The 27,759-nt window shown below is 38.2% G+C and overlaps 1 long non-coding RNA gene across 1 annotated transcript in view; it reads left to right on the forward strand.

The window, feature by feature from the left end:
• The window catches only part of LOC110257137, a 109,098-nt gene continuing 95,277 nt past the window's right edge, over positions 13,939 to 27,759 (forward strand). Inside the window, exon 1 of the long non-coding RNA XR_002339380.1 lies at positions 13,939 to 15,464. This is a non-coding gene — a long non-coding RNA (uncharacterized LOC110257137). The remainder of the gene's footprint in view (positions 15,465 to 27,759) is intronic.

The following is a 27,759-nucleotide window of genomic DNA, read 5'->3' on the forward strand; positions in this document are numbered from 1 at the left end:
GCTTAGCATGTGATAGTCGGTTTGAGTCAAGGTGGAATCACTCAATCAAGAAACCACTCAATCGCTCTGTCTCGAAAACAAATGGATTAGAGAAGAAAAACTGAAATGACTCAGACCCATTCTGAAAGTGTTTTTAATGGGGCGTTGATTCAGTCTCTACTGAATACTTACTAAAAATAAAAAATGAAAATATTATAATACTCTTTGTGGAATCTCTTCCAGACAGCCGTGACATTTGAGGAACACTTGGAACATAGCATATAACAATTCTAGAAATAACAGCATGATCCTTGTCTGTGACAATTTTTCTCATTCCATATGGCCTTCAATAAATGAGCTATTTTCCAGGAATGGTAGAAAACTCTAGGAATTAGTAAACTGGACATCACTACTCACAATCTAATACTGAAATATGCAGAATCCGTTTTTTTCCCATAGAAACTATACTTTAAATGCTGGTTGGATTCTCAGACTGGTGCAAAACTTGACAGAAAATTCAGTGTGAAACAAAGTGGGAGGGAGCTTCTCAGAAAGCTAAGGAAATCACTGACAGCACTGACAGTGGATACCATACAAGGGCTGGAACAAACAAGAAGCACAATGGCTATGTACCATTTCTGGGGCCATGTTGGAGGAGGAATATGTCTGGAAAAGGCCAGTGAATCATTAGAAACCATTAGTTACCTCTCTTAACCTTTAGAGCCAGCCATCCAGAGGGAATAGTCTACACTGATTGACTATGCGTCTATTCATTGAAAAATTTATTATATAATATTTAATAATACAAAAGAAGATAATAAGTTTGGACATATTACAACTAGACTATATATCTAGGACTACAATTATTTGGTTTTAGGGAATGTAAGTGCCCAACTTTTCAAGGAAATACCAAACTATTTTCTAAAAGTATTATACTAATTTATTATCCCACCAGTAGCATATAAATTTTCACGCAGTCCTCTATCCTTGCCAATACTTGATGTAGTCAGATTTCTTGACTTTTGTCAATCTAATGGGCATCAAATTATATGATTATATTCTTAACTTTCATCTTCCTGATTATTAAGGAGATTGAGCACATTTTTTTCATTTACTCCTCGTTTGTTTCACATATGTTCATGTCATTTGTCTATTTTTATATTAGGTTTCATATTTTTATTGATATATAAAGACTATATAAAGATATGTAAATATAGGAAAATAATCCTTTGTTAGTTAAATATGTTGAAAATTGTCTCCACTTTACTGACTGCCTTTTTATTTATATACTCTTGATGAAGAGAAACCCTTCAACCCAATGTAGTCGAATTCATCAGTCTTTTTCTCCTACGTTAGTATGTTTTATTTCTTGTTTAAGAACTCTATCCTTACCCAGAAGGCATGAAATACTCTCCTACATATTTTTTAAAGTTTCAAATATACATTAAGCCCTTAATCCACCTGGAATTGATTTCTGAGCATGCTGTGGTCCTCCAGTAACTTTTCAATTCATGCATTTTTAATTGTGCTGCAGTCCTTCCCCCAAATTTCTCTGATTCGATTTACAACTAGCCTTCATGTTATAAAATCCAATGTGCTATTTCCTGTCTCTAATTTTTCTTTCAGCATTTAAGATCCTCAGAAACCCCCTCCTTCTTGAAACTATCTTTCATCAAATCTGTGACCTTATTCTCCCTTGACTTTCCTTCCACATCTTGATCTAATCTTTTTTGGTCTTCATAGATTTCTTAATTTGCAACCTAAATGATGCTGTGACCCAAAGCACCATCTCCAACCACTCTCCTCCTCTGTTTGGACCTTCTCCATATCTTCTCCACACCCATTGTATAAACAGTCACATATCTTCTAATGACTCACACAAGCATTAAATTCAGCTCAGGCCTCTATCCACAATGCTAGGTCCCTTAAGCCAAATGCCTACTGGACAATGCTGTTGGAATATACTAAACTCATTTCAAAATACATTTTTAAGAAAGACATTTTCTTCTATCTCTCTGCCTTCCAAAATCTGCTCCTTTTGCTTCATTCACTAACAAAGAGATTGATATTATCCTTTACCTGGTCAGCAAATCAGAATGAGAAAACCACCCTTATACTTTTGACTTGCCACCACTCTCCTTCATCTTTTACCCCTAATCAATCACCTAGACCTATGGGTTCTTTTACCTAAGTTTCTCTCACATGTGCAGACTCCTCTCTATTCTCTCTGATGCTTCCTTAGTTCAAAGACCCAACACTTTTTACTTGGGTTTTTGCAGTAGCCTTTTAAATTGTCTTCCTGGAACCAGGCTGGTCCTCCAGAATCCATCACCTGCAGTTGTCTGAATGACATACATAAGAGGCAAAGCTTATCATGAGGCAGGAAGGGAAAGCCCTCTCATCATAAATACAAAATTCCTACCCAGCTCAACCCTCACACTGCTCCAGGCCACACTTCCAGGCACAACACTCCTCAGAAGATGGCCATCAATCCTCCTGCAGTTTCCATCATAGAAATTTCTGTTGAGCTTCTATCCTTGGATTGAGGGGCATGCTTTGCCTACCAGCTCTTACTTCTGCAAGTTCCTAGCCCATTCATTTGCTCTTACAGTATGGATTCTCACCTCAGTCTCTTCTTCTCTATCTAAACTACTACTCTTACCTCTGAATTTCCCTCTCCACAACTAAAATATTCTGTAAATTCTAAATTCTTAACCAAATGTTCTCCTGACCTGAGATAAAATCTGACTCTCACCTGAAAAAATAATCAACCATCTCAGGTCTTACCCAGCACCAACTATAAGGTCTGCAGAAAGTCACTGTTATCTCTGCTCCTCCCTACTACTTTCAGGCTGTGACTGCTCCACCTTTATGTAAATGCTCAGCTCCTTGGACATCCCTGTCATTCTTCTGCCATGTCATTCTGCTGTAAGAATCTATATTTCCCATTGTAGCTGTATCTTCAAATTTCCTGGTCCTTTCCCTACTTCACTGACAATTTTAACATCTGGTACAGCCTTCCCCCACCTCAAGCTATTTCATCACTATGGGTGTCATCAACGTTTACAAAGACAACACATCCAAACCTCGGCTGCCCATTTTTTGGACCTAATCCCTAGTAATCTTCCTCTTAACTTCACTACTCTTCTCACTTTGTATATACTCTGAAAAATCTTGACCACATTACAATGCACACCAAAACTCTAGCCTCAACCAGACTCACCTTGAGCTCTAGATGTGAATATTTAACTCCTACTGGACAGCTCCATTTGGATATTTTCTAAACACCTTGAACTCAAAATGGAATTCATTATATGCCTCTATCATCGAGCCTCCTTATCCCCCTCCATTAGACCATATCTCAAGAAATGTCACCACTATCTACCCAGTTGCCAAAGGAATCATTATTTCCTTTTATGTCTCATTCACCAAAATAAATCAATCATTGCATCTCCATCTCCTAAATGTATCTCAAATATTTTCCCTCCCTTTGCAACCTTTGCCACCCATCCTAAATTGAACACTACTTTGTTGCCTGAAATAGTGACACCTTTCTGAAGGGTTCCCCTTTCTCCAGGCTGTCATTGTTTTAAGATAGTTTCACATGACATGGCTGGAAGAATCATTTTCCAAACATATAAATCTGCTCATTTTCCCTGCTAAAAATCCCTTGGAACCTTAGCACTTTTTTCCTGATATGAAATGGAGTGTGTGTGTGATGGTGGGGAAGACAACGCATGCTCCCAAATGCTCTTAATGTTATGGATCAAGCACGCAAAAGGAACCTGGATGCCTGCATAAAACTGTCCTTTACCTCACACTGAAGTTGTAGTTACTCCAAAGCAGTAGAGTCTATAAGAGAGGTGCAGAAATCCAGGAGAACCCCTTCCACCCCATTCTACCAACATCCCAACCATCCTCATGGCCAGCCTCAGAAACTTAGCTCTTCTAAATTTTGCATCCTCTTTCCATTTAACAAACATCTTACTGCCCCTTTCTCTTCATTCTTAAGGTCATATCTTTTCTTGTACAAGTTGTCAGTCAGTTCTGTTAACTTTCCCACTAGAAAGGGATAGAGAAGAAAAACAGGGAAAGAAGACCTTGCAATGGTCAGCTCTCTTCAGAGGTAAATTCTCCTTGGATAGTATCTACAAGATAATCAGTTTTCATGTTTCTTTGGAGTTTTATTATCTTCAGTTATGTTAAAGAGTATATATTGCCCTCCTTCGTCCTAAATGAAATATGCTTGACTCCAGAAAGAGAAAAAGAGCTGTTTTTAAAATGCAACCATATTTTTTATAGTTTATAGTTGTCCTTAGTATAATTATTACATCAGCATATCCTGTCTCATCTTTCCTCATGCTTCTCTGACACTTGATACTTGATACTTGTAGCAGACATTGGTTCCCCTTCCATGTCTGCTCAGCACTTACCATTTCTGTATGTACTGATATCATTTTGTAAGGTACCTGTGACTGCCTGGTTACTTTCTCTAGTCATAAGAGTAAGCCTAGTGCAAAGAGCAGGCCAGAAGTACTAGGGAATCACCATATTCAGGAGCAGCCCTTAACCAACTATGAATGCAAATTGGTGGATATATGCCCCAGTTTCCTTGCCTTCTGAATGAAGCCTTTTTGAAGAAGGTTTACACAGGCTTACAGAGCTCCCCAGCGGGATTAGACCCTAGTGATCCCAAGAAGTAAGTGATCACTGATGTACCCCATATTAGCTTTGCTCCCTTCTTAATCTCTCTTCCTCCCTGACCTACAAAAGCTTTTTTGCACAACTTCTCAAACTACTTGCACTCAAATCCTTTATCTCAAGGTCTGCTTTTGAGAGAACTCAACGCAGGACAATTGGTAACAAAAGCAGGCTTAAAATCAAACTTTGATGAATTTTGGAACTGGATCATTCATCAGTGAGATTGCTGGTGACGAATGGGCTGATAACAACCCCTAACATGTTGTAGCATCATTATTAGTAAGTAAATCTTAGATCTTATCTTTGACAGGCAGAGGTAGGAAGAAAACAGTGGTGATGATTTTAAGGAAACAGGTTGGCTACTGTTAACAGCATTGAAGATACGAAGGAATAAAATGACATTCTTAGGTCAGTCACTATCAACAGGGCTCATGGTAGCATTTAAAAATTGTTTTATCTCCCATTGGGGCATAGACATTGTTTTAAATCAGGCCAAACTTTGATTGTATGGTAAAAGAAAGAGTGCTATATGCTATATGAGGGCAGCCTCCTTATCACCAGAAGCCCATGGAAAACCCTCCTCTGCCCTAAGGCAAATGACCTGCAAGAGAATGTCTGACTTCTTTAAAATCTATACATGCCTCATCTCACTGCAACTAGGGTCCCATCTGAGAACCATATGAGTAGGGAAGCACTGTTCCCACCATGAGAAGAAAGCAAGTATTCACCAAAAGAATGGGAAGACCTGGCTAAAGCAGGAACTAGGAGAAGATAACTGAGGGTAGATACTGAGGGTGATGGATGGAAACTGGGAGTAGGAATATAAGCCGCATAGCAGAGAGTTTATTGGTATAGGCACCTCTTCTCTGCCTCTAATGTAAGGATGCCTGAGGATACTGTCAATATTATACTGCAATGTCTATTTGAAGCTTAGAAACAACATGGCCTACAGTAGGCAGTAGAGATACCAGAACGGCCTTGAAAAAGTCCTGAGGAAGGAGTCAAAGGTCTTAGAGATGTGAAAATGCTGGGAAAATGTACTGCATAAGATGAAAAGGCCAGAAGTTTCCAATGTTCCCCTTGTAGGTAGAAGGAGTAAGGCAGAAGAAACTCTCTTCGCTAAAACAATAGTAAGAAGTGCATGAGTGAGCAGGCCACTAGCTTCACTGAAAAAGCTCAGTGGTGGCTGTTCTCTATAAGCCAGGGTTGATAGAAGGAGATGCTATAATGGAACATGGCTACTGAGCATCATTGGAGATGTCAGGATTCTGTAATAGTAGAGGCCAGATGGTAACAGTTACAGTGTATAGCAAGAAGGCCAGAGTGGCAACTACAGGGCTTGACCTGAGGGCATTTGAGATAATGGCCAATAGATTATTGGTGATCCTAGTAAAGATTTAGACGGTCAGCCAATGAGTGTGTAATTTGACCACCACCACAACAAAAAGATGAGGCTGATATCAATTCCTTAAATGGAAAACCATTATTTCTCACCAAGCTTCCATATTGAGTCCATTTCAGACTCAGGGTCCCTTAAGTGGATGGTTGCCTTGAGGAAGGATCCCAGAAAATTACTGCATGTAAATACAACAGCCTTTCCCCCCAATTCTTACAGTGCTCTAAGATGGTTATCAAAGTCACTGTATCCTGAGAAAAAGGAATATTCAAATCTTCTGAGGGCTACTGAATATAAGGTCTAAACTGACACTGACATGAGGGAACCCAGTGTGCTATCATGGACTTCTATTAGAGTGGCAGCATATGGAAGTCAGGTGATAAAGTCTTTTTTTTTTTTTGATTTTTGGGTTTTTTGTCTTTTTTTTTTTTTTTTTTTTTTAGGGCCATGCCTGCAGCATGTGGAGGTTCCCAGGCTAGGGGTCTAATCGGAGCTGTACCACTGGCCTATGCCACAGCCACAGCAATGCCAAATCCAAGCCGCATCTGCAATCTACACCACAGCTGATGGTAACACCGGATCCTTAACCCACTAAGTGAGGCCAGGGATTGAACCTGCAATCTCATGGTTCCTAGTCGGATTTGTTTCTGCTGCGCCACCACGGGAACTCCAAGGTGTTAAAGTCTTGGCCGAAGTCCATCTTACTGTGAGTTTGTGGATCCTTTAGTCATTTACTTGAATATCATGTGAATAATTTTTTAGATATATTTGGTTGCTGGCAGAACCTACACAATGGTTCCCTAATATGTAGAATTAGAGTCATTACTTTAATAAAGCTGAGTGAAAACACCTGAAACTAGCCACTCCTCCCCCTCAGGCCAAGAGAGTGAATTAGAGGCAATATTACATTCTGCACAGGATGGCAAAGAATTGTGCCACCCTTAAAGAGTAAATATGCAGGGATGGTGGTTCTCAATTTTCCCCATTTGACTCACTGGTATGATCTTGCAAAATCAAATGGATCAAGGCAAGTGTAAAGGTGAAAAACTTTCAGGTGACAAAACATATATATTAGTCTCTGGCCCCATTCCTGGCACAGGGCTCCTAAAACCCTTGTAATTGCCTAAATGATAAGAACACTGGGAGCATCTTTCATTCTAATATTTGGTCTCTGACCCTAGTTCCTGTCACAGGGCTCCTAAATTCTTTGCAATTTCCTGGGTAATAGCAGTGTCAATTATTCTAAAATAACAATATTTGGTAGGCTCCTGGATGAGGGCTGATGACAGCAAAGATCAAATAGAATTTTCAGCCCTATATTCCCTTCTCCAGAGAGAGAAGTGGGGCTAGAAATGAATGATTAATCATGACATTTTTGTTAATGGCCACACCTATAGCATATTGAATCTGAGCTGCAGCTGCAGCAACACCAGATCCTTTAACCCACTGTGCTGGGCTGGGGATTGAACCTGTGCCTCTGCAGCAACCCAACCCACTCAGCTGGGTTCTTAACCCAGACACAGGAGGAACTCCAATCATGCCATTTTAAGGAAGCATCCATAAAAATTCCAAAACTATGGGATTCGAGAACTTTTGGTTTGGTGAACATGTGGAGATGCTGGCAGAGTTGTGAGCTCACAGAGAGCATGGAAGCTCCACATCTTTCACCACATACTCTGTCCTATGCATCTCTTTCATATGGATGTTCATCCATATCCTTTATCATACTCTTTTATATTATAATAAACTGGCAAAGATTAAATAACTGTTCTCCCGAGTTCTGTGAACTGCTCTAACAAATTAATCAAACCCAAAGAGGAGGTCATAGGAACTTGTAATTTAAAGCTGACTGGTCAGAAGCATGGGTAGCAATCTCAGTTTGTGAGTGCCATCTCTAGGTGGGGCAGTCTTGTGAATCTGAGCCCTTAACCTGTGGGATCTGATGCTATCTCCAGGTGGATGGTGTTATAACAAAATTAATTTGTAGGACACCAAACTGGTGCAGCAGAATTGCTTGGTGTGAGAAAAATCCACACACAACTGGTGTCAGAAATGTGAGTGTGGAAGTAGTGTGAGAGTAAAGGAGAAACACGGGAAAAATCTGAGTTTTTGACACAAAGACTCAACTGCATATGTTTTGCCAGATCTTAACTAGAACAGATCAGCATAGGTTCCAGAATTTGATATGAGACTATTCATTGTGAAATTGCATTCTTTTCAATTCCATCAAAAAAAAAAAAAAAAAGGAGTTTCAAGAGCAGTTTTCTTTCTTCTGGAGTGGACAACAATACATAATGTCAGTCTTGCCTAAAGCCTAAATTAATTATCTGATCTTTATCATAATACAGTTCAAAAGAACTTTGATAAGCTTGACATTTTCACAATCATCACAGTGACTTATACTGATGAATCTGAAGGGTAGGAATTGACATATACTTGTGCCACTGGTAAGATACATGTGCAGACAGATAAATCTTAAAGTGATTCAAGATTGTGCCATATTGAGGAGATTTTTAGAGGTTCACTGTCTGAGGTGTTCTTGGGTTTCTCCTCAAAGTTAACGGACAGGCTCACACAGATTGCCCCTACTACTACTAAGAAAGAAACATAACACTAAAAGGCCTCCTTACATTTTAACACAGCATATACCATATTTGGAACTACTGCTCCTCTATATTTATAAGGTAATATGGACACAGCTTCCAAGTTTTATTGGAGACCAGAGAAAGAGAGGGCTCTGCAACAGATTAAGGCTATAGCACAAGCAGATGTTCTACTTGGCCATCTGACACACAAGATTCCATTTTGCCAGAGATACCTCAGGTAAATAAGGATGCAATGTAGAACCTAAGATTTTTGAGCAAGGTCACTTTAATGCAGTAGAGACTGAGTAATGGCAGTTTCTAGCATGCGACCAGCAGAGACGCAGTACGTGGGCCCTCATAGAAGCTAAATGGAAAACCATGAGAAATTGACAGTGCAACTGAAAATACCCTTCATAATTGGTAATATTCAGACCCCCTACGTCATATACAGAGTAGAAACTCATAGAAGAGTGGGAATTAGGTCCTAGAAGGTCCAAATGGTATACATTAACATGAAAAAGTGGCTCAGACCTACCCCTCTCCCTCAGTCTGAACACATGGTCCCATGAGATATTCCTTACAACCTGATAGGTAGTTCTACATGTTGAGGTAAGCCAGGAATTTACTGATGATGCATTATACCCCAATTCATGGATGGCCTTTAAAGAAAGTGGTGAAGGCAAATCAAACAGTACACCTAGTCATCAGCTTCACATGGAGGGAGAATCAAAAACTCAGACTGCCCAGGGATGAAGGGGAGAAGTTCTGGGTAATCCCACCAGACAGGCAATTTAGAATAGCAGAAGTTTTGGACAAAGTGAGGGGAGTCTAGAACAAGTGGTAGATGTATATTTCCTAGTAATATATATCTTAGTTGGTTCTTTTGACCAACTAAAGCAGCAGGGACTACAGCTTGTCCTAAGTCTGTCTTTCTTTTTTAACATTGTGACCAACAACCTGAGAGATTGATTGACAGAACAGAGAAGGTTCAGTTCAGGACATTAGAGTGAACACATTCTACTGCAAACACCCAGGACTCTGCATGATAGCTTTCTCTAGAGTGTGTTCAACCTACCGTCCAATCTGGAAAGGCTGGAGAGTTAATATCCATAAGAACAACCTTTAACATTTACAGATGGAATTTGATGGATAAATAAGCTGGCTTCCTTACCCTTCGGATACCACAATTCTAAGATATGTCTACAGTCTTCCAGAGCTCCACAGGGGACTGAGCCCCGTTGCTGAAAGAGGTAACCTGGTCATTAATACATTCTGCAATGAGTTTCTTACCATCCCAGTCTTTCTTCTCCATCCTCTTCTGATAATGTCCCAAACAAACCACTCTTACTCAACTTCTTGCCTTAGGATCTACTTCTAAGGAATCCAACCAAATATAATATGAGTTTTATGTCACATCCTCACATATCCCCTGCTCTGTTTCCTCTTCTGGTATGTTCTCCCCACCCCCATCAAGTTTTATTTCTTTTCCATCTTAGTATAAAGCTTATTTCCTTACGAGGTATGACTCTAATCCCAGGACACTATAGGGTCCGGAAACATGCTCTCACAGCTCTCTGTATGTCACTTATAGTGCCAGATTTATTGTTACAGCCTGTCTTTACTCTCCCATTCACTGCAAGTATTAAGAAGATAGGGATGATGTCTTTGTTCACAACAAACCCCAAATGTTTAGCACAAGGCTAGTATACAGTAAGCATCCAAAAAATATTTGTTGAATAAAGTCACTTACAAACTAAACCTATTAGAGTAGCTCCCTCTGTCACAGTTTAGGGCAGAAATTCTTGCTGTCTTCTCCAATCTTTCCTCCAGCTCTTCCCTGGATACACTCTACACTCCAAGAAATTAAACTGCTTACAACTCCCTACCCACATTTTGCCCACTCATGTTGTTAAGGCTTTGCACATTTGCTTCTTTTGCTATCACAGTATCTCTATCCTTTCTACAGACTTATTTCTACCCATCCTTCAAGTCTCAGTTAAAAGTATAATCATCTCTGAAAATCTTTCCCTAATGCCCCACTAATACTTAGAGGTCTCTCTCTGCTCCCAAAGAACCTTGAGCATAAATCTATCATAATTATTTAATATAATTATTTAAAACTAATTTCTCCCCCCCAAAACTCATTAAGGGACCCAACAAATTTATCTTTGAGAGTTTTATTTTTATTCAGTGTATACCTCTGTTGAGAAGTAGATGCTTAACCAATATTTTCTGGCTGAAGATTAATATGAAGTATTATTAAAGAACTAGGGACATTTGGCCTTGAAAGGAGAAGTCTTAAGGAAATTGGGACATCTGTTCTCAAGTGTGCAAGTGCCAGCTAAAAAATAAGTAAGCATCACAACTGAGGTGCTCAGTGTATTATAGCTAACAGCTTTCTGACTGCAGAATTAGATGCTGGGAATGTTAAAAAAAAAAAAAAAAGAAGAAAGAAAGAAAAAAAGAGCTTGTTGGTTGCAAAACCTGCTAGAGTGTGTAGTTCCTTATTTCAATTACTAAATACTGCTGTTGGCAGTTGTTAACAGTTTGATTTGTATCTGTATTTACAAATAGCAAATGGCTTGGGATCTAGCCTCCTGGGTTCGAATACTAATTCCATCATTTAATAGCTGTCCAAGCTTAGGCCATTTAATCTTTCAATGCCTCAGTTTCCACATTTGTAAAGTGTGATTGGTAAAATGTACCTAACTCCCAGGGTTGTTGTGAAGGATAAATAAAATAATTTTTATGAAACACTTAAAACAGTATATGTTACACAGATGTTTGCTAAAATGAAAACTATTATTTTTATTAAATCCACTAGGTTTGTAAGTATGAGTATTAGAAAGCATACTTTGATTCAATTAAAAATGACTTTCTAAAGATTTATATTATTCAAAAGTGGAATTAGCTGTCTTGCAATGGTAAATATTATACCAGCAGAAATTAAACCATCCAAACCGTGTCTAACTATTCTTGAAAATAGCAGAGATGATTTTTAAAATTCTAAGATATTCTGATTCTATAACTTCCCAGCATCCCCTTGTGATAGCGAGAGACAGTTTGTATATAACATCTTTAAGAACCTCAAATCCCTTCAATTTTTCAACTTTTTCTCCCTTTCATAGTTAGAAAAAAAATACTGATCCAAGTAGGTGGAAGAGAAAATCTATCTATAACTTTTTTTTAGCATTTTGAACTAGATAATAAGCATAACTATTTAGCTGAAGAGGACACTACTGCAGGCTGGCTAAAACTGTAACAGAACATAAGCACAACTTCCTCTCTGCCAGTATTATTCCTTGGGTTTCACAGTCTAGACAAGGCATTCTGGAGGATCATATTGTTAATACTCAGTTTACCATGTTCACAGGTAGGATGATCCTGGAAAAAAATGAAAGTTTGAAAAAATATGACAAAGTATAAGTTCTAAATTCTCATTTACTTTGCAAGAGCCTGTAGTCCCCTATAGAAAAGTTAAACAACAATTTACTAAGGCCCTCTACTGAGGTTTAGTGTGGAAACAAGCACTGTTTTTTCCCAAGGCTCCATATTATCCAGTATCGCCTGGCCCACTCTCCTCCTCAGATGTGTATCTCACCCTGGACACAGAGGAACTCTATGTAGAAACACAGTTCTATTCCTTTTCCTGACAAAACCACTATATCATACGGTATTCCTTGTTTAACCACTACTTATATTTTTATATCTATATTTTTATGTTTATATTTTTAATGTATATTAACTTATATTAATATAAATATAAACAAAGTGCAATAGAAATATAAACGTAAATATAAATATAATAATGTAAATATATGTATATATTTAAATATGAAATATAAACATAAAAACATACTTTTAATATTTATATATTTTAGGTTTATATTTTCTAGCAGTGTTCTAGGTTGCATAAATCCAAGATTTAGAAAAAGAAATTGATACAGAGATTGAACTGAATTGCTCAAGCAGAAGAATCACTATGAGAATTCTCTAATAACATTAGTGAAAGAACTAGAATTCAACAATAAAGTTTCTAAAAAAATTATAGAACTTTTCTTGACTACTCTTTAAAGGCAAGCTTCATAGAAAACTAAAACTTTCATTAGCACAAAATTATTCTCTCCGAAAGAATAATTCAACTTTATTAAGTTAATTATGTATATAGACAGATGATAGATTTTAAATTGTCATCATACTCCCTTTTCTTGTTGTGCACAAATTAAAATTTGCTTCTTAGGAAACACTATTCGGATTTTCCATTTGGAACTCTTAAGTGGTATTATTTATAAGGTGGGTTCCCCCAGACCAAATCCATATAATAGCCTATTTCTGGTTTTACAGTTGTTTGTAGAATTCTTGTCATCTGCATGTATATTAAAGACTGTGAGTATGAGGGGCTTACCTTCTAAAAGGTAAACCAACCGGTTTAACTTCTCAGAGTAATTACACATGAAAACGCTAAAACTCTCTTGCCAGGTAGACTTTTCAATTACTTTCTCTCTTTTTTATGAAAGAAAGAAGAAAACTCTTCAGAGGCAAGGAAACAAAGGATAGAAAAATTATGGTTGACCAAAATGTCCCCCATATTAAGTTATTAAATATAGAAAATAAAATCTTTTGGAATTTCCACTATGGTACAGCAGGTTAAGGACCTGACACTGTCTCTCCAGCAGCTCAAGTCACAGTTGAGGCACAGGCTGAATAGCTGACCTGGTACAATGCGTTAGGATTGGCATTTCTGCAGGTGTGGTGTAGGTCACAGCTGCAGCTCAAGATTCAAGCTCTGTCCCAGAAACGTCCATGTGCCATGGGTGTGGCCAAAAAAAAAAAAATCTTTTAATGAACATTTGCTTAGTGAGTCTTCAAGTGCCCTTTTCCTAGTTCTACTCTTTTATTATGCTGAGTAAATCTTTTAGCCTTAACACTTTCTCAAATCCTTCACTTCCTATACCCTATAAAATATAAAGGCAAAGGAACTCTTGTTTCATAGATTCTTTCGAGAATCCTAAATTAAAGTCTTTAGTAGAGAAGTTCTCAAACTACAGTCTTTCTTTCTTTCTTTCTTTATCTTTTTAGGGCTGTACTCATGGCATATGGAGGTTCTCAGGGTAAGGGTCAAATAGGAGCTTCAGCTGCCAGCCTACACCACAGCCACTGTAATGCCAGACCCAACTGCGTCTGCAACCCACACCACAGCTCACAGCAATGCTGGATCCTTACCCCACTGAGCAAGGCCAGGGATTGAACCAGTATCCTCATGGATATTTCAGATGTATTTCCACTGAGCCCCAACCAGGATTACTCAAACTGCAGTCTTTTACCAGGAATGTTTGTTCTGGAGCGCCACACCATCTGGGGCATGTATGTTAGCTTCTTGCCAGCTCATTGTCCTAACTGACCATTACCTCTTATTAGCCATTAAATATTTCAGAAAACCAGTTACTGAAAATGTCATAGGACCGGCCTGCCTCAGAAAGCCATCCACAGTTCATTTTGTTTTGGTCTTAAACAGAGAATGTGATCCATCAGAAATTTTGCTATCTGCATAAAAATTCAAAGAACCCTGAGAGTTTGGGGCAGTATTTATACTATGAGGACAGTATTTTACACTAGTTCTGTTTCCCCCCAAAACCTCAAAGGTCAAGAACTCACCATACTAATTAACGATAGTTCAATAAAAATCCAACTATAGTTCAATATGTCGATTATACCTCAATAAGAATAAATAAGTAAGTAACATCATGTATTTCAGGGCCTGTATACTCCTTTCTACCTCAGGTTTGATATGGCTCAGCCAGGTACTAGCCTTGTCTGAAACCCATTCAAATGGAGGGCCCCACTCCTTTGTATTCTTGTTTCATGACTGTATATGTGTTTACCCATCTCACTGAATGCACATTGAGGCTTATCCCCAGAAAAATACTGAGTGTAGTATCCTGTGCCTTGATGACAATGTTCTATATTTAGAAGCTGTCAAATTCTGAATAAATGTATACTTTTCAAAAATCAGATTTCCTAAAATATTACATGAGAAAGTAATAAGGACAGTGCATGGGAACAGTCCACAATGAAGCTTCCACGCTCTCACACACAAAAAGAACTCATGCTATTTCCTATCTGTGTGTATCTGATGCGTTTCTTACATTGGACTAAACTGTGATTCCAGTCTCTATAACCTCTGCCTTCCCAGATAATAACACAGGATGCAGAATTATTTCATATCTTCATTTCCCTTGTACATCTTACATGGTAGATAGGAAGATCTCAAATTCTTCCTACCTCAGAGAGCATGCCTCTTTGTAACGTGACTTCGCTGCTGCTTCTATCTCAGAAAGCATGCCTCTTTGTAACGTGACTTTGCTGCTGCTTCCTATCTCAGAAAGCATGCCTCTTTGTAACGTGACTTTGCTGCTGCTTCTATCTCAGAAAGCATGCCTCTTTGTAACGTGACTTTGCTGCTGCTTCTATCTAGAGGTGTTTATTTTTCTGTTACTTTGAATATGGGCTGGTCTGTGACTTACTTTAAGAGAATGTGGCAGAAGTGATTTGTGAATTCAGGTGTCTAGACCTTAAGAGGCCTTAGAGCTTCTGCTTTTGCCCTGTTGGAATACTTCCCTGAGATTTTCAGGTAAGGAAGCCAGTCAAGCCTACTGAAGAAATAGAGGTCACATGAAGACCTGACGTGACCCAGCTGACAGCCAACACCAACTACCGTATTGGACACTCCAGCTGACTCTCCAATGACCCAAAGTAAAGCAGCAGAAGAACCACCTTGCCAACCCACAGAATAATGAAAAACAGTAAGTTTTTCTAAACAAAGTCACTAAATTTTGGAGGGCTTTGAATAGAGCCATAGATAACGGGTACATCTTATGTGAAAGTCCCATTTCCTCCAATTCACTGTGGTTTTCTGGTGTATCTGGAATAGCAGCTTATGCTTCTCACTTCTCTAGCTCTGAAGAAAGTGACAATACAAAAGTCTAAAGCTGGATTGATTCATACTTGTCAACTTTTCCCAGCTTACCCTACGCTGCTAAGGTCTGGAGCCAAGGTTTTAGAGTTTTGAATCTTGAATGTGAATCACTCTTGGTCATCAGAAAAGGCCTAATTTGGTTATTCGGGAATAAGCGTCCATCTTCCAGTTTTATTTACCTGTAATTTTGCTAAAGATGCGGAAGGATGAATATCCTGGGTTACTAGCAAACTATCTGAGGTGGGAAGCAGGTTTAGGATTTTTAGACAATGAGTCCCCGTCTATTGTTTTCATCTAATGATAGCCTTGTGGTCTCTTCTCATCTTTTTGGCCCTTGCCTGGGACAAAGAAGTCATCCTGGCAAAACGCCTTTGCAGCTTTTTGGAAGTGACACAATCTGAACATAGCCATAAGTGCAACCAGTGAAATATTAGGGTCTCAAAATCATTCTAAATCTCTTTTACCACTCTCCAGTGGTCACAGTATGTTTAAAAAGTAGGGGGTGAGCTGCCATGGATAGTATATAGCAGTGATTTTGTGATCTGTTTGTTCTATCCACCTAGAAAACATCTTAGAACAATACAGGCAAGGATTTTGTAAGCATATAAGTGCTGTTTAGTTATAGTAGATTTGAAAAAGAAAGATAACAATGTGGTCTAGTGGTTTCCACATGCATTTGAGTGTCAGCAACTCTTAGTTGTAATCCCATCCAACTGTCTTTCTGGCTGACTCAGATTACTTAAGAAAAATTACCTAACTTATCTCTGTCTCATTTTCCTTACCTACAAAATGGAAGAAACTGCTCTCATTGCACAAAGAGAATTTAAAAAATATATTAACTAATATTTATTATAAACACTCTGGAAATACATACCATGTTTACCCCAATACACACTCATATAGACATGCATGGGTACATTTTTTGGACCCTCAATTTTCTTTTGCTTCACTCAGAACCTTAGGAAAAAATTAATATGAGAGCAGGGAGGTTTTTGATTTTTCTTTTCCCATTCTAAAAGCATCTCACTCCTAGTTCAGCAGCATGGAGAAAGATTTGTTGTTAGCTCCTGCGCTGGGCAGTGATTCAAATTCCCGAGGTTAGTGGCAGCATCTCAGAGAGATTCTCAGAGATTTTCAAAGCTCCATTTTCTTTTAATTAGCTCCCTCTCTGCCTCAGGCAACAAGTTCAGGAATCAATAGGTGAGACTGAGTACAGACTTTGCAGGTATCAGGAACTATGGTATGTCAGGACTTGTCAGACCCTGAATTCAGGTTTCAGGAGTTAAGCATCACTGGTCCAAGAACAGTTAGAAAGGAGATTTCAAACAGAATCAGTTCACCAGCTTCAGGGTAGTGTCTGACCCTGATGTCTGGACAGGGGCTGCCATTCCTTTCAACCATGCGATGGCCCCACACAAGTCACTGAAGCTCCAGGGCTTGCGCCAGAAGCCTACAGACCTAGCCAGACACTGGCTAAGAGTTACATCAAACTTGAGAGAAGCTGCAAGCATGAATTCAGCTGAGGTGTTAAAATACTCACAGAGAGGTCCTCAACTCCATACACTATTTGTTCTCCCACCCTTATTATTTTCCCTGTCCTAAGAAGGCTTTCTTGGTACCCAGAAGATATTTTGCATAACACGACCTATGTTCTTACTTTGTGAGGTATAAATTTAATTTGTAGCGTTATTATTTTTATTTATTATAAACACGAGCTGCACAGAGGCTGACAACAGCTTTGTTAAGAGGGATTTGGTTGATTTGTTTCTAGCGTTCAAACCTCCAGTGAATAGTCCCTGCTTCTTTAGGTGTTGCAATAATTGCTCTGGCACAAACTATACAAAGTCAAGGGCAGAACATCTGAGATTCTTTGCAAGCATTCATTATTTATGCCAGGAAGGGAACTACAAAATTCCTTTTTTCGAAAAAAAAAATCAGATTAAGTGACATGGAAAAAGTTGAAAAGACAAAACTTAGTAATAAATCAGTCAGTAGCCAATATTAAGTGACAGTAAATACCATTAGGCCCTGTTCTGTTTGAAGCTTCAAGCAGTATAACCCTCAGTGTTTGTCGAAAAGATTCACAAGAAAACTGAAAAGTTGGGAAACATAGGTAAACTTATTCTTAAATTCTGTTACATTCTCAAAAAAAATATGCTCCACATATTTTTGGATGTAATAACTTTAATTTCAAGCAATGGGTTTAATCTTGAATCTGAAAAAGAATGAACATACAATGGGTTGCCTAAAATGTCTGGAAACATAGTAAAATAATGTGCTTATTGGTTTGGTGTTTGAGTGGGGCAAGCCTGTTTTCTTCTTTCGGATTAGCATTAGGATCCATTGATTAAATTTCAAAATACTTCACCTCACCAGAAAATGTGTTGGAGGTTGAAGAAAACATATATTTAAGATATTTTGTGAAAACATTTAACAGTGATTCCACTTTTTTTGTATAATGTATAACGATAAAAGATCCAACGCTGCTCATTCAAAAACCAAAAAGACGTACCGAGAATCAATCTATTACTTTAACAAAGCGAGGGAAAGATGAGTGCATGGAGAGAAAGGAAGGTGTGATGGTAGGAGGATGAAATGTTAACCAAAAAAGTCAAAGGTTGCTGAATAGCACTTGAGCGATAAAACTGAGGACAGGGATTCTGTTCAATCTATGAGTATATTGGGTCAGGGCATTCTGTCAGGCATCCAAATGGCTGAGATGGAACATCCCTCAGGGCCAAACTTTGCTTTAAACTCTTGCTCTTGGGGAAATCTTCATGATTGCTAATTCCTACTTTCCAGACATCCCAAGTTTGGGAAGAAGGGTACTTCCTTTCCAATTTAGGCCTGAGGCATAAAAATGATTTATATCTCTCAGCCCTTGTCCTAGTTTATACTTTCCTTCCTAATATGTGTGAGAGCAAATATGCACAGTTGAGATTTGGAATCTTCGAGCACTGTGATGCAGAGATCAAAATATTAAACATAGACTTCCTCCTCTACCTTTCTTCTTCCTCTCAAAGACACTGGGCATTTCTTAAACTTTGAGGATAGACAGAGTGCCCAGACTTAATCTCTGGTACAAGAAAAGTTAGCTATACCAAGTCAAATGCTTCTCTCACCCTCCCTGATCACCCAGTGATGACTGCCCAGCCCTTACAGTTTTCTGATAGCTGGCATAGAAAACTCATGCCAGGTCTTCCCCCGGGATCTCTATAACAGCAGAGAGATGCCAGCCAGGAAAGCCTTATTATCTGATTGACAGGTGTCTGTACTCTCTCTACTTCTTAACGGCAAAACTGAAAGAAAGACTGCTCAGCCATAGTGAGAAACCCTTTGACCCTCTACTTTTGAACTATTAGTACCTTTCTTAACATTTATCCAGCAAATATCTTCACCATTTTTTATTTTTCCCCAATACATGGCACAAATATTCAGAGCAATGAAGTGTGCTTATGGGACCATAAGCACCTGCTAAGATTATTTTATCCCATAATATGTAGACAGCAAATAAAGCCAACTTCTTGATGTAAGTGATAAATTAACCAAGATTCATTATAATGTATATCAGACATCATTCTCTTGCGACTGTGGTTAGCAGCATCACTCTATGGTACCCTCTGCAGGTAATAACAAAATAGTTTCCGGATCTGCAAAACTGGGGCTGAGATTCTACAATCTGATAAATTCACATATAAACATACTCCTTTTTTTTTTTCTTTTGATGTCTGAAATTCTGGTTTTGCTTTCCCAGATTCTTTTAAAAACATTTTTGCCTCTATTTAAAAAAATGTAAGTTTTTTTTTTTTCCTTTTCATGGCCACACCTGTAGCATATGGAAATGCTACAGAGCTGGCCTACACCACAGTCACAGCAACACTGGATCCTTAACCCACTGAGCAAGGCCAGGGATCGAACCTGCATCCTCATAGAGATTAGTAGGAGTCTTAATCTGCTGAGCCACAGCAGGAAATCTGCTTTTCCAGATTTTATCTTTCTTTTTCTTTTTTTTTTCTTTTTTTTTTTTAAATGACTGCAACTGCAGCATCTAGAAGTTCCCAGGCTAGAGGTCCAACTGGAGCTACAGCTGATAGCCTACACACCAGCCACAGCAACACCAGATCTGAACCTTGTCTGCGACCTACACCACAGCTCATGGCAATCCCGGAGCCTTAACCCACTGAGCGGGGCAAGGGTTCGAACCATGTCCTCATGGATACTAGTCAGGTTTGTTACCACTGAGCCACAATGGAAACTCCCCAGATTTCATCTTTACATTGTAACACATCTATGAGCACTTTCAGAATAAGATTTGGACCAAATCCTGAAAAAAGATAAAACCATGTTCCAAATTCCATGTTTTTTCCAAAGAAATAAAAAAGAACTTAAAATGTTTAAGTAAACAAGTGCAGTTTGTGGGAGACCTTGCTTTAACATATGAGATCTAATAGGTTTTTTTTATTCTGATCACATTTCTATCTTATTTATTTCATTTTCCTTTAAATTGGTGGGTGAATTTGACAGCCCTGGAAAGAGAGGCTCTAATAGCAATGTCAAGGGCCAAGAATTGAACAAGCTTTCCTATATTACCCCTGTGTTTCAACAAGGGTTGTACCAAATGTCTAATTTTAGTATTTGGCTCAATACCAAACACCTGGAAATGGCATTCAGCCAAGGAAGAACACAAAGCTAAACAGTGGGTGAGCAAGTGCATCTGTCTCCTCTTGTTTTCTACTTCTCAACTATTAGGTAAATAAGGTAGTTATTAGGTAAATAAGGTAGTTATTAAATGATGATTTATGTGAAGCCTACAATTTTAGCATTCACATTTCATCTTACCAACATTTATCAGGCTCCTCAGCAAGAAACATTTTGACAATATTTTTTAGAAAATATGTGATATGAATATGATAGCATTTGTGAGGAAAACCAGTTTGACTTCTTGCTCAGTGCTATCTTTGAGGATGGATTTCAATCTCTTTTCTTCCTAGACTAGAGAGCAGACATGAAACATGTCAGGTGTCAGATTTGTTGGCATGGAAAATTCAAAACTGATTTGTTTTCAATCGCTGGTTTCTGCATGAGCATGTTCCAAGCCAGCCAGACCCCCAACCCCTGCCCTACACACGTAAGTGTCAGAGCACTCAGGACTCCTGACTCCATTTCTGCACCCACATAAACCACATTTCCTCTCACTCCTTCTCACTTCACCAATCCACAAACCCCTTAACTACCCCTGAAATATGGAGATATTTCCCGACATCTCCACAAATATAACAGAAAGCTTTCGTGGTCTCATGTAACCAAGCTTATAACCATATGCACGCCTCATGTGACCAAGAAAATCACTCATCTCTCTACTATGTCCAATTCTGAATTCTTTGCAATAGACCATGGTACATGGGATTTGGAGGTTAAATTTTGGCAATGGATTTCAGTGGACACATGCATACATATAAAAGCAAGGAAAGCAATGTCAGATTTTATTTAAGGCTTTGTCTTTTCAAGTAATAGCTTGTTACTCTTTTTTTTTTTTTTCTAAAGACTAAATTTTGCTTGCTCTTGAAGGAAACATGGAGCTATTTCCCTTTGGCCTTAGAAGAGTTCTTCATAAACATGATTTAAAACAAAATTTATTAATGTAATTATGATAATAAATTATATGCATTCCTAATGAATCCTACATAAACCCATGATGTAGCAAGAAGTAGGAGTTTTTCTGTATCTTTTTTTTTTTTTTTTTTTTGTCTGCACCCACAGCATGCAGAAGTTCTGGGGCCAGATATCAGACCTGAGAGATGGTAATGACTGTGCAGGATCCTTAACCATTAGGCCACCAGGAAACTCAACAATAAGTAGTTTGATCCTTTATTATTATCAAAACAACCCTGTGGCATTAATGTGCTTTTGCCTATTGTATTAATATCACCTGAGCACCTCCCTGGGTTCTCTGCCTGTCTCACTCATCTGGTTCCAGACACCAAAGAGACTACTTAGATTGAGGGCTTCACAGGTGCAGCTAGACAGCACTCTACCCTAGGACCCCATCTTAGCTTCCCACTTGGGGCTTTTCTGTTGAAACCTCAAGTTGGGGACAGGGAGGAAACCTACTTTCCACTCACACATATACAACCTAGCATGTGGGGGATTACCACCCTGCACTAGCTTCCTGGGGTTACCAAAACAAAATGCCATAGACTGGGTGGCTTAAACAACAAAAATGTATTTCCTCACTATTCTGTAAGCTAGAAGTCTGAGATCAAGGTGCCGGCAGATTTGGTTTCTTTTGAAACCTCTTTGCTTGGCTTGCAGATAGTTACCTTCTTGCTATGTCCTCACATGGTCTTTCCTCTATGCATGCTCACTCCTGGCCTCTCTGTCCACATCTCCTCTTTTCATAAGGACACCAGTCATACTGAATTGGAGCCCGCCATCATCCTAACTTAGTCATCTCTTTAGATAAGCGATCTTTAAATACAGCCACCTTGGAAGTGCTGAGAGTTAGGGCTTCAACATATGAATTTTGGGGGAACACAATTCAGCCTTTAATGGGGGAAGGAAACTGATAAATTTTTCTTTGATTCTTCACCTAGACAGATGGTCCTGATTCATATTCCATGTGAAGGCTCTCAGATAGTATGTGGCACTTATAGCAACTCAGCTTGGTGTTGACTCTCTTTCCTTCTTTGCCTGGTCTCCCCATCCCTTGCTACTTCCAGTTCCCAGATCACAAATGCTAACAACAATCTGCACTCAGGCTCTGCTTCTTGGAGAATCCAGACTAAGACATATAAGTTACCTCATTTCATCTTCATAAAAACATTGCTAGATAGATATTACTATTACTTCATGAATGAAGAAACAGGTGAGTCAGAGAAGATAAATGACTTTCCCAGGGTCACACAGCTAGTAAACTGCAAAGTCAGAACTTTGATTTAAACCTTCTGATGCCCAATCCTGCATTATGTCCCAGGTACTGTAACATCTACTAGAGAAGTCTATGCATAATCAGATAGACCTTAAGCCATGTTCCCTACCAATTTGTTATTATTACTATTATTATTATTATTTTTGTCTTTTTGCCATTTTTTTGGGCCGCTCCCGCGGCACATGGAGGTTCCCAGGCTAGGGGTCGAATCGGAGCTGTAGCCACCAGCCTACACCAGAGCCACAGCAACGTGGGATCCGAGTCGCGTCTGCAACCTACACCACAGCTCACAGCAATGCCAGATCTTCAACCCACTGAGCAAGGCTAGGGATCGAACCCACAACTTCATGGTTCCTAGTCGGATTCATTAACCACTGAGCCATGACGGGAACTCCCCTACCAATTTTAAAGCTGTTTAAACAGACTAGAGATAAGACATCCTAAGTACACAATCCATATTCCTATTATTTCAATGTTATTCCTTTCCTCCTTCCCCAAGCCTAGGAGTTTAATATTCCTTTTTCAAAATTTACCTGTATCTGTACCTTTTTCTTAATAGAAATGTTATAAATTACAATCTCTTTATTGGTACTATCACAAACTATACCTTTCCAAGCAAACCACATCTCACAGTCAAATTAGGGAGGCTCTTATATCTTAATCAAAGCTTAACAGTTTAATCGTTCATTAAACATGATCGTAATTTAGTATCCTACTATGCAATCATTATTGTTTCCTGAAAATCTGATGTGATGAGGTACAATAAATGCAAACTGAAATATTGCCTGTGGAAGATTATTTATTATTTCTTCTAGCTAAAAACATTCATAACTGAAATTTATTGGTCCATACTCCCTTCATTATTAATATTTTATGTTCTGCCTCAGGGATCCATGTCTTAGCATTTAAATGTCTCAATCTATGTCAGTAACAGGAAGAACAAGTTCACTGGGTGGAATTTTTGCCCTTTACTTCAGAATGTTACAATAATAATAGGCTATAAATATGTTATAATTATGCCTTTGATCACTGCTGTAGTTTTCTAGTCTGAATGAATTAAATTCAAAATGAAAGCTGAGCTAGTAGACACAGATGACAGTAGTTATCTTAAACTAAGATTCTGCTGAAAGCCATATTAACATAGTGAAAATACTTAAGAGTGGCCAGGGTAGCAAACTATTTTCCTGTAACTTCTGCCTCAATATGAAGTAGTATCTATACCTATCACCACCTTTACATATCAAGAGTGATTTATACTTTATATTCTTAGTGCTTTTATATCTGGATCACCATAACAACCTTGGAAATACTAAGCAGTTGTAAAAATCTTCATTGTTCAAATGAGAAAACTGAGGTTCAGGTAGGTACAGTTGTATAATTTTTGTTTTAATTCTTAAAATTTTGATCACAAGATTGTAAAATCATGCAACAATAATCAAACTCGTTTTCCACCTATCTCATCTTATGAGGAGGTGGGGGAGGGCGTGGCAGAGAGTAGAGGACATGATTAGGTGAAAAATAACAGATGATTGCTGGGGAACTGGGGGTGTAAGAAAGAGGGAGTGGCCTACATCACCTGCATTCTCCTACATTTGTTTCCCTATGGAGAGCCCACAGAACAGATTACTGGTAAGTTAACTAAGATGCTAGAGCGCTATAGCTTTCCTGGAAGTCCCAGCCAGCTATGGGACCAAGAGTGGTCTCACTAATATGAGCCTTATTATATCACTTTTGTTAATGGATATTTTAAAGTTGCAATTGAAGTACCTTTCAGAGATCTTTATCTCACTCATTCTTTTCCAAATATATTCTGGACATAGCTTTTGAGACCCACTCTATATAAGGGAGTACACAGAAGGAAGAAAAACTGAATTTCATTTTAGTGCAAATTGAAAAGAAAATTGTATCCTGGTATTAAATTATCCAAACATATATATATATAAACACATTGACAAGGAAAATGTCCTGAAGAAATATGTAATTTGAAGAAAAGGTGATTTTTGACAGCATGGATCCAAGCCTTCTTGGACACTGAATTTTCCTACCCTATCCTATAAGTCTATGTGCTCTCACATGTATTTCTTGGAATAATGATTCCTCAGAATAATGATTCCTCTAGAGTAAATAATTTTACATGTAAAGAGTACTTTGTGATCAGATACTTAAATGCTTGTCCACCAAAATATTCTGTTGACACAGCAAATCTGAGTTCATTGCTTATACTGGTTAAGGAAGATGATCACTTTGACAGTCTTGGTAGCATCTTGAAGTGAGGGGGACAAAGTGAAGATATTTATGAGATTTGGGGGTTTGGTTGAAGTTGAGGATTGATTACCATTGCAGAAGTTTCATGATATAATAGCATTGGCGAACACAGCATGGATATGGCTCTCAGGAGAATCTTAAAGGGTTAGCCTTCCTTTGATGCCATATTATATTGAAAAAGGGTATTTACTCTAATGAGGGTAAATGGAATAATTAGATAAATTATTCCGGAAGTTCCTAAAATGAATAATTAAGTTATTTGTAACTCTAACATCCTGGGCAATTTTCCTGAAGAGTACAAGCATGTAATGAAGATAGACATGTAGTCATGTTAATACTAGAGTGCAGACAATAAGTGCGTAGGTGTAAATGGTTTTCAACATAAGTTTAAGAATTCCTAGGTCAAACAAAGCTAAGCAAATGTTTTCACAGTGGTACTTTTCAGATTCTTTAATATATGAGTGGGCATGAAATTTTCAAGGAAAATGTATACAAAAAAAATTTTATTTTACTGTTCTGAAAATAAAATCCACCAGGATTGGCATCCTATTGAATATACTTGCAGAAATAGTGACCAAGACTTTAGGATATTCATAAAATGTTAAAAATTAAAACCCAAATAGAGAAGTAACTGTAATCCCAGTCTGGCATTTCCCTGCACACAGGAACTAACGTCTTAGGTAAAAGTGGCACAAAGGCACATTAGGCTGGAATCCGGTTCAAGAGTTAAGCACAATCAGAATGCGTCAGTGACTAAAACAAAGATTCTCAGCACCAATGGTTTGAGAAGGAAAATGAAGTAGATGACACAAAAGGAGGGGAATCTTTCCAGTGGAGATATGTTGCTTAGCTATAAAATGAGTCATGGATCATTTTTATGTCTTCAATTTACCCTATAGTGTTAGGACTGAATTGTTAACAGAGTGATAATGCTCTTATTAGATGCTACTCTGCTGAGGCAAGAAATACCACTTACTAAAAATAAGAACAGTTAAAATAGCATTTTATCTTCATGCACGCATAATCTGAATGGCCAAACAGAACTTGGTTATTTCCTATCAGTCCACAGAACAGGCTAACAGGTCATCTACTTAGTCTGGGATCAGGAAATGCCCCTACAAGATGATAATCCTTCATTTGATAGTGAAAGGAATAAGCCATCTGACTGGAAATGACTAAAAATGACATGAGCATTTCTATTATTTGACACAAAAAACTAAGCATGGAATTTTGGAGAAACTGTAGAAGGAATAAAGCAAATGTTTAAAATATCAATTCAAAAACTATTTTAATTAATTAAATATCAACTTTAAAAAAAAAAAAAGCAGGTTTGATTTTTATGCCAGGAAGCACTAAGTTGATTCCAGGAGATACTGAGATGATTCCAGGAGTTCACATAAATGTAATTCTAAATGTGCAATTGCAAATTAAGCTACAGAGGAAGAAAAAGCCCAGATATTCTACAAAAATCAATGTGGTTGCTTAGCTTGGATTTTAAAGGGACACATATAAAACCCAAACATCACAGGCCCTTCTCATGGCTGACTTAAAATGGTGATGTATGCACACAGCAACCTCCAAGAAAGCACTGAAAAATAATTCCTGTATTTTGGAATCTTCTTAAAGACACTACATGAAAATTATATACACCTCCTCTTTACTACTCATCTAGCCTCATGGCAGTTACTTCCCTAACACCTACCACCTTTCTGGATTCTTTTCTTACACTCTTCGCTAAAACCCTTCCACTTGTTTTAGTCCAAACTCAAACTGACTACTTCTTTTTCTAGGCCTTTTTCTGTTGAAAATCAAGCTGGTCTTTCTCTGTTTTTAGGAAGCAAATCAAAATTTATACAACCAACCCATCCCTAAAGATGCAAGAACAATAAAGAATTCTTCCTTCTTAGAGCTTCAGGGGAGTGGAGTGGGTGACCAAAGTCTCTGAAGTTGTATGTTAATATCTTTGTTCTCACTACATGTTCAAAGGATAAGATGACAGAAAAATAGCAAGGATTCATGATTAATATTAGAGGGTGCATAGTTTCAGGAAGTCTAAGCACCAAATAAACTGTAAAACTCTCACACACACACACACACACACACACACACACACACGTCTTTTTAAGCCTTGATCAGAGTACATAGATGGTAGGGAAGAGAATGTTCTCTGTTTGAAGCCAGTACTATATTGACTAATGACAAAAGAGAAAGCAAACCTTTCTTTGGACCGAAAAAAAGACAAAACATTTTGATAAGAGGGAATTAATTGGAGATCTAGCTGGGAAAAGATAGGTAGGCTTCTAGTCTCAAAATTATCTCTAAAGGTCTCTAAGGAACTTGAAAATTAGATCATTAAACCAAACATTGCCAGTGTCCTTTGAGGAACTGTCAAGAACAATAAAGGGGAATAAAACTGGAAATAAGCAAATACCAACCAATTCTGAAAAATGGGCTGAACGGAAATTTGACAAATTAGTGACAGGTAAAAGTTACATCAATTTCAGCTAAAATTTTAGAAAAACCTTTTAAGATGAATAAGTTTGGAAGCCTAAAGAAGTAATGATCACTAAGAGCCAATATGGGTTCACAAAAACAAATCAGACTCCTCTCACTTCTTTCTGTATGTCAGGGTCCTGGCAGACCACAAATGGCACACATAATCAGAGGGTAATTGAGCTGAGTTTATAGCAGGGACTCTTCATAAGAGCATGGGGTAGGGTTAAAGGAAACTTAGAGGGATAATGAAGTAATTGTGGAGAACTGGTACCACCCAACACAGGACTAAGCTACATAATTTGCAGGGTCAAGGGCAAAATGAAAATGCATGGCTCTTTATTCAAAATCCATTAAGAATTTCAAGACAGGGATAGCAAAGTATTACTAAGCGTGAAGTCTTATATGACCACACAGGCTGCTAGCCCACTGCAGC

This window comes from Sus scrofa, chromosome 15 (assembly GCF_000003025.6).
Source record: "Sus scrofa isolate TJ Tabasco breed Duroc chromosome 15, Sscrofa11.1, whole genome shotgun sequence".
NCBI lineage: Eukaryota > Metazoa > Chordata > Mammalia > Artiodactyla > Suidae > Sus > Sus scrofa.